Consider the following 6,841-nt stretch of genomic DNA (forward strand, 5'->3'; position numbering starts at 1 on the left):
GTATGATCCAACCCCACCAGATTTTAAGGATGTATGTTCCAATCACAACAGATTGTAAAGATGTATGATCCAATTATACCAGGTTTTAAAAATGTATAAACCAACCACACCCTATTTTAAGGATGTCTGATCCAACTACACCATGTTTTAAGGACGTTTGAGCAACGTTATAAGTTTAAGATGTCTGAACCAACATCGTGTTTTAGTGGTGCCTGAACCAATCACATGTTTTAAAGATGTCTGAACCAACATCATGTTTTAGTGGTGCCTGAACCAATCACACAAGGTTTTAAATAAGACAGATACACCTTCTGAAAGGAAAATCTGGTATTTTCGTTTTCAGAAAATTGAGAGGAAACAGGGATTATTGAACTTAATACCATAACATGATTGTGATATAGGCAACGAAGCATAAATATGTCACAAAATTGGTTAAACCTGCCGAAGTGGTGGGGGACAAATATTGTAATATGATTATTTACTTGTCATGAAATGAAATGGACACGTTTGAATAAATGTAGTGCTATATTTGAAATATATATATATATATATATATCGTATTTAGGTAAGATATTTGCTCGAAAGCACAAGGAATTCCTGATTGTTGCCAGCGATAGAGGCCATTGTAAAAAGATGACAGAGAAATGTGAGACGATTAACGTGTATATATATACACATCTTCACACAGATACCATTTTGGAAATGAATGTTTCAAAGCAAGTCGTTTATAAAATAATAGGGGAAAATTGGAGAGGAGCAGAGCATAACTCTGGATGTAGATGTATTTTAACTATGAAAATATTTGGATGACTCATATACACTTGAAGTAGTTGTTAATTCAAACTCACAAAAGTTTTATAACTAGGACAAAAATGGGGATAATCTGAATTAACCAGAATTCCTTTTGAGTTTAATTTTGTTGTACACCTTTTCTATAACAATAGCTTTACTGCTAATTTTACTTAAAGATGAGCCTGACAAGAAAAAAAAAGATAACGTCACGAACGTAATGTTTACAAAACACTCTTCAAACTGCTATAGATGCACCCTCGAGAAGCTCAAGAGACAATGTACGGCTTGGTGTATTATTGTGCACTAGCAAAGGTCCCCGCAGGGGCGGGGGGAGGTGCGTCATTCGCTGTGTAGGTCTAATGAATCTGGCATAAATATTTCTAGAAATTCACCCCGAACTGGCCTGTTTCTTAATGTAAGTGTAATAATTTTCAGTATATTATCCAACTTGTACTTATGGATGTGTTGGAGTTCTGGGCCACACAAAGAACTCCTAAAAATTCCATGTAATTAGAAGTCGGGAGATTGTAAAGTTTTTGTCTCGGACAGACAAACATACAGACTAAAGTCGCTTTACAGTATAGATGGTTTGTAGTCTGTGAAGCAAATATAAAACAGTTTAAATTGAAATGTTTATGTATTTGTTATTAAGCACAAGGCTATACACAGGGCTATGTCCACAACGGGTATCAAAACCGGTTTTTAGCGTTATAAGCCTTCAGACTTACCACTGAACCATTAGGGGAATATTGAAATGTCAAATTTACCAATCTTGAAGGGTTGTTTTTGTTAAACGCTAAGCTACATAATGTGCTGTATGCGTTGTATTTACCACGGGGAATCGAACCCCGAATTTTAGCATTATCAGTCTTAAGTTTATCGCCGAGCCATTTCGGTCAATCCCAGAAAGTTTATTTTTTTTGTAATTCAGATTTGTATTATGCTTGAATATGCTATAAATCATCAAGAAATCCAAAATAAATTACCCCAGTCATTAACGCCTCCATTAACACTTGATTCATAACATTTGTAGTTTTGTTAATGTATAATTACTTTATGCTTATAAACCTTATCAAAAAACTTAAAAGGTAAGATAAAAAGAAACAAAGAACAATTTATATATATATTAAACAGATGCCTAATATAAGGAAAAAACAGTCAGTTTTAATCAAATAAAAAAAGTACCGTAAAGAGAATCACTGATCATTTAGACTTCTGAAATTAGTTGATAGTCATCTCCTAACACACTAGATACATAACACTAGAGACATATCTGTTGATAGTCATCTCCTAACACACTAGATACATAACACTAGAGACATATCTGTTGATAGTCATCTCCTAACACACTAGATACATAACACTAGAGACATATCTGTTGATAGTCATCTCCTAACACACTAGATACATAACACTAGAGACATATCTGTTAATAGTCATCTCCTAACACACTAGATACATAGCACTAGAGACATATCTGTTGATAGTCATCTCCTAACATACCAGGTACATAACATTAGAAACATATCTGTACGTTAACTGTAAGTACTTGATGGTTACCATGTAAACATGGAAAATATCACACACAACAACGTACCCGGATTTATGTACAACGCTAGAAACATACATATAGGTTAACTGTAAGTACTTGATGGTTACCATATAAACATGGAAAATATCACACACAACGACGTGCCTGGATTTATGTACAACACTAGAAACATAAATATAGGTTAACTGTAAGTACTTGATGGTTATCATGTGAACATGGGAAATATCACACACAACAACGTACCTGGATTTATGTACAACACTAGAGACATACCTGTACGTTAACTGTAAGTACTTGATGGTTTCCATGTAAACATGGGAAATATCACACACAACGACGTACCTGGATTTGTGTACAACAATAGAAACATACCTGTACGTTAACTGTAAGTACTTGATGGTTATCATGTAAACATGGGAAATATCACACACAACAACGTACCTGGATTCAGAGATGTCTGTACCTTGACTGTGGTGGTCTATACAGAGAAGAAAAAGGAGATCCACACCAAATGAAGTGGGTTTTGGTTATCGTCTACTGCTCTATATATCTCGATTCTTCTATTTCGCTTCATTACCTCGCGTTTATCAAGTTACTTTGACGACTGTGCACACACTTCATATCCACGTGTTGTGCTACGGCTGATACGGTAACGTACATGTTACGTATAGATAACACACAAAAGAGATTTCTCGTCTACCGGTTATTCACTGTTAAAAGAAATTAGTTGATACGTGTAAAGTCAACTTTCTATGATCAGAAACCTACTACTACTAATAATATATTAGGGATCTATGTTTCTGTTAGTAAAAGGAAAACTGTACAGATTCATAAATTTACGTCATATCGATCTACCGAAAATAATATTTCCACTTTACTTGGAGACATTTCAAGGACGTTACTTTACAAATATATGCTAAAATTTGATCATTAAAAGAAGACGATATGAATTTGTTACAGCAAAACACAAGTTTTCTCGTTATCTACAGTCCATTTAGCGAAACGTATTATTTTCACAAGGACTGTTCTACGCATGCTCCGAGGGGAGTGTTCAGCACTACACGCACGTGACATTGTGAGGTCATTTCTCAGAACAGCTGTGAAAGAAAGGATCGAATCCATTAATGTAGTCTCTGAAACATTTTATAACTCAGCAGTTTATTCATTTTAAATTATTTTACTAGTTATTATTTGATCTAAAATAAAGTTAAATAATGAAGAAGAGAAGCGCCATCTGCTGATCAATAATTTATTCACGTTAGTTGCTTCCATTTTCGGTGGTTTTCTAAAGTGTAACACATGCACTTTTACATTTAGCAATTTTCTGGGCCAGGCATGGCATAATAGTTATTAATTTGGCATACTGTGGATCCAATTATCCCCAGTCCGCGTCCTGTTTGCGTACCCCCTCCCCCCCTTGGCTCAACGGCAGGTCTAAAGGCTTATAATGCTAAAAACCGAGTTTCAATACTCGTAGTGGGTACAGCACAAACAGCCCATTATGTAGCTTTACGCTTAACAACAAAAACAAACAATCAATTACAGTAGTCCAGGAGTTCGTGGTGGGTATTGTTGACTGCCTGTTTTATCTCTAGTCTATTGGTTCAAAAATTAGAGGAGAGTAAAGCAAAGATTCCGACTTTGTATAGCTTCGTGAGAATCGCCATAACAAACTTGTAGACTTGAGAGATTGTTTGTTTGTTAGCAGTTAAGCATAAAGCTACACAATAGGCTATCTGTGCTTTGCCCACCACGAGTATCGAAACCCGGTTTCTAGCGTTCTAAGGCTGTTAATTTATAGTACTCGCGGCTAACTTTTTGTTTACTCTTACTTGACCATATAGGGTAACTTGTCGTAACTCTTACAATGCACTCACAAGTCATTGGATTGACAGTTATCTAGAATTCTGCAGGAATCGAATCCCGATTTTTGGTCTTGCAAGCTCTCAAGGACAGATAAGCATTCACTACAGAATAAAGATTACAAATAAGAGGTAAAACATACTTAATCAAAATACATTTGTGGTAGTATTTTAAATGAGGGAGGTTTTCATTAATTCTAAAACACGTGAAAGTTAATTGTGTACGGTATTTAAAACATTCCGAATTACAAAAAAAAGTGCTTATAGTTAACACAACGTACCGTTGTAGGCCTAATTTTATAACTTACTACACATTAAGGAGTCTGTTTTTGCCTTATTCCTCTTATTTAATGTTGTTTAAATTTGTAATATATATATTCGTTTACATTTGCTACCCATAATTTTAAGCTGAAAATAAAATGCGCATGTTCTACGACGTACGAGATAAAAAGACCATGATAATTTCTTATACAATTTATTGTGTACGAAACAGACAAACTGAGATAAATTCCGAAACATTAGCTGTAACAAATTTACAATATCCTAATTCAGCGTCACACAAGAGCCGAGAATGTTTTTTCATTGTTTCAATGGGACACACTCCGTTAGTTTTCTTCGTTACAGACGTGATGGGGTTCGAATCCCCGTCCCACCAAACATGCTCGCCCTTTCAGCCGTGAGGGCGTTATAATGTGACGGTCAATCCCACTATTCGTTGGTAAAAGAGTAGCCCAAGAGTTGGCGGTGGGTGGTGATAACTAGCTGCCTTCCCTCTAGTCTTACACTGCTAAATTACGGACGGCTAGCGCAGATAGCCCTCGTGTAGCTTTGCGCGAAATTCAAAAACAAACAAACAGACGTGATTAACTCGGTACCAAAACATAGTAACTGAATAGACAGAACAATAGTTTAAATTACGTTGACTGTTACTGTATATTTTGAACAAGGCTGAATATAATAGTATGATTCAAATAATGGATGTATTAGTCAAATCACACAGAAAGATTATTTTCAAATCGACGTTTACAACGCTGAGAAATTGCTTCCATGCAAATACAATAATATTGGTTCCACTAAATTATTTTTTAGCCGCGGCATAGCGGCTCATAGAACGGCTCTGAGTTGTTGTTTTTCCTTTCAAGTACAAACTTTTAGCTCATAGATCAGTCATCTTTTGACCGATTTGAGATCTAATTACAGTTTTGGACTCAGGAGGTCAAACCGTTTCGATTGATGTAATATACCACGCCCAAGATCTCAGAGATTAATTAACTCTAATCCTGCATAAAAGAATTTCAATTTGAGAGGAGGAAGGTGGTAGAGATCCCGATGAGTAATAAAATCGAATCGGGTAATACGCGCGCCCCACGCTTGATATCACTGGCGCACAAATACTAATAAATAACAATAACTAATAAAAAGGGGTAAAAGTCTCATAGATTAATTTGCTCTAATTCTGCTTAAAAAATTTAAAGTTCCGCGGCTATTGAAGATTTCCTCTTCTTTTCTTTTTTGAAAACGTATAACAGTTAAACGTATGACGTATATTGTCTTCGTGGATCTTGTTTGTTTATGTATACGTGTCGCCTTTAATCTCTACATTCTGCTTTGCTTGGATCGTCACATTTCAAACATTGAGTAAATATGAAAACGCACTTGTTTACATCGCTTGGCTGTCTTTAAGCAAACTCGCAGGTTAAATGTCAGTGTGCCTTCTAGAAATGAAAAGCATAATATTTCGCTACCATTTTACTGTGCTCGTAACTTCAAACTGAAAAACGGCTAAAAATGAATAATTATAAAGAATAAATAAATTGAATTGGATTGATTATGACGATGACTAAAAACTAAATAAGTTACCTGGTTGAATTTCCACTTTTTCCTTTTAATTTTAGTGTATGATACCAATAGTAACGACTGTCAATAGACGTTTCACCTTTGTAGCTTGGTTTGTTCGCTGTTAGACACAAAGCTACATAATGGTCTATCTGGGCTCTGCTCACTGAAAGTATCGAAACCTGATTTTTTGTGTGATTAGCCATCAGACTGACCGTTAACCCACAAGGGGCGCTTTTATACATAGAAATGCGTGTTTTTTTGGGGGGGGAGGAGCGCAGTACTGCACAGTGGAATATCTAGGCCCTGTCCACCCTGGGGAATCGAACACAGGATTTTAGCGTTGTAAATCCGTAAAGTTACTGCTGAACCACTAGAGAACAATGAAAATTGCATTTAAAAGAATAAATTGAAGAAATTTGCACATGTTTTTATGGGTTATTTATGGTAGAGGAACACTAACAACCGTACTATGACCTAACGAAACTTAATTGATATTGTTACGTCTCCGTTCATTAGTTGATTTTCCGTAAATTCGTTCCGACGAAACTTTAGCGACACAAGTCCTTTCTTAAATAACACTGGCTTATTCTTTCTGAATATAACTTTGCGATACACTTAATTTCAACAGTCGCGCTATAACAAACGCTACAATTCTCAACGAACGTCTCACGTGCTCGACTCAACAATACTCCATTCAATTACACACATTGTTCTCGTCAATTTGTGACCGTCCTATATATACAAGACTACTCCCAATCTAGTAGTCTTCCGACAATTCACGAAGGTTCGAGAAGGA

Source organism: Limulus polyphemus, unplaced genomic scaffold (assembly GCF_000517525.1).
Source record: "Limulus polyphemus unplaced genomic scaffold, Limulus_polyphemus-2.1.2 Scaffold6663, whole genome shotgun sequence".
Classification (NCBI taxonomy): domain Eukaryota; kingdom Metazoa; phylum Arthropoda; class Merostomata; order Xiphosura; family Limulidae; genus Limulus; species Limulus polyphemus.